Source organism: Lepeophtheirus salmonis, chromosome 2 (assembly GCF_016086655.4).
Source record: "Lepeophtheirus salmonis chromosome 2, UVic_Lsal_1.4, whole genome shotgun sequence".
In the NCBI taxonomy this organism is placed as follows: Eukaryota; Metazoa; Arthropoda; class Copepoda; order Siphonostomatoida; family Caligidae; genus Lepeophtheirus; species Lepeophtheirus salmonis.
This window is the reverse complement of record NC_052132.2, coordinates 33,500,906-33,503,097: the sequence shown is the minus strand read 5'-3', so window position 1 is coordinate 33,503,097 and position 2,192 is coordinate 33,500,906.

Here is a 2,192-nt window from a genome sequence, read left to right as displayed (position 1 = left end):
TATGGCTGATTAAAATCCACAAAAACTTTTTATTCTTTTAACTTTAGGCAAGATTGTCAATTTTGATTACCATGACTTTCTGGCTTGGTTTTTTAAAGTCTTTTTTTCGTTAAGAATCAGCTGTTTTCATTACCATTTAGAATTTAACACTCCAACTGTGTCTATGTTTAAATTTTCAAGTATATTAGTTAAAAAAATATAGCTGATTAAGCTTTCTTAAAAAATACGTAAAATATTGTAAACTAGAAGAACAACGATCAAGCCTCATGAATTTTAAAAGACTTGAAATTTCAGGCTAAAATTTTGCCATTCTGCATATCTAGTATAAAGGAACAATTCATCAAATTTTAATCAAAATATAAGAAGGTGACTTTCATAACTGTCCCATGTTGGGCTCTAGGATATTACGCCACACATCCTAGTTCACAAGAAAATCCACAAGAAAACTTGGAGCAAGATTGACTTCAAAAGGCTATCAAATATCCAAGTCATCTGTTCAAAACTACCTGAGGCCCTCTTTGAATGCTTTGCCATACAAACCTCGTCTGCACCCCAAACTTTCAGGAACCAAAGGAATGGCCGGCTTCAATCCTGTCGTGAGCGGAAACACTGGATTGCAGATGACTGGAAATGTATTCTCTTCAGTGATGAAAGTTCATGTGAGCTATTTCATGCCCCAAATCCCCAAACAGATTTGGTTTGGGCAAGAGGTAAGGGAGATGTAGAACCCACTCCAACTGTGAAATTTCCATTGAAAATTCAGGTTTGGGTCGTTATCAGCCACCAGGCAGTGTTAGATTTTCACCTGATTTCACGAAACCAAACTGTGACGGCCGAGTACTACGTAACGGAGATCCTCAGGAAGTTTCTGTTGTCAGCTTTGTCTAGTACTGAAGACACTGGACTTCCTTTGAAGAGGAAAACGTTGTCTGACACATCAAGAGCCATTTTCCAGTAGGAAAATTGGATTCCTACCAACAGACCGGATTTGTCTCCCATTGAAAATTTGTGTGCCTTGGTCCAGAGGGAACTCAATGAATATGCGCCAGCAACTTCAGAGGATGAATTAAAAAAGAGACTGACAAATGCTTGTGAAAAAATTTATCCAGATACTTTGAATAATCTGTATGAAGGGATGCCAAAACGCATAAAAAAATATATTAAGCTTAAAGATCGTCATATTCAGAACGTTAATAAAGTTTTTTGCCAAAAAAAAAAATCACTTGTTTAGGTTATTTAATGATTTTAACAAAAACCACCATCAATTTTTGGACATACTCTAGAATATATCAAACGGTTCGAATTCATTATAATCAGAAACAACAATTATTCCATGTTAATTACTCAAATGCCATAACTTCATAATTAATTACAAAGGACTTCAAGTTGAAATAAAGGAAAATCTTAAATTATTTGTGGAAGATACGTTTATGCTATAATATATGTATGAGGGCGAAGCTTTCGCAGGGTGTAACATCAAGTTTACTTTAATACACCATATGTTAAATAACAAAATCCAGGTTATTAGAAAATGACTTACTCAGAATTATTGCACAATACCCAGATTAAATTTTGTTTGAGGCGTAATATATGCCCTACAGTTCTTACACTTTTTAATAAAAAAAATATTTAGGTATAAATTGCATAGTAGAAGAATTCATTGATTAGTTCCCACACTTTGAGTTCAATTATTCGGAGCTGATTTGACAGAGCATATCAACAAGTAGGGAATTTCACAAATGGCAATTAGATGAGATCTGTCAAATGTTCCAACTCTCCCTGAAGCTAGAGACGGTTGCAACGATTTAAAAAAAAAAATCTTAGAAATTAAGAAAATCCAACTAAATATTATTAATTGAGGAATTAATGAACAAGACCTTTCAAGGAGTAGAAGTATTAACTTTCAAATATTATAGCTCATTAAAATATATGTAATCTTTTGACACAAAATGAAACGGAGGTCATGTTTTTGCCTCTTTTGGTTTGTGAACTTGTAGTCACCAGGATTACGACACAAGTTACAAACTGATTTTGATCAAACCTATGATAAAGATTATGGTCAAAGTAAGACGGTATTAAATTTCGAGAGGTAAAGGTCAAAGTTCAAGGTAAGAAAACCGGAAAAAATGCATAATCGACCTAAGCCTTGGAAAAAATTGAGATAAATCTATATTATAGATCAACAAAAACTC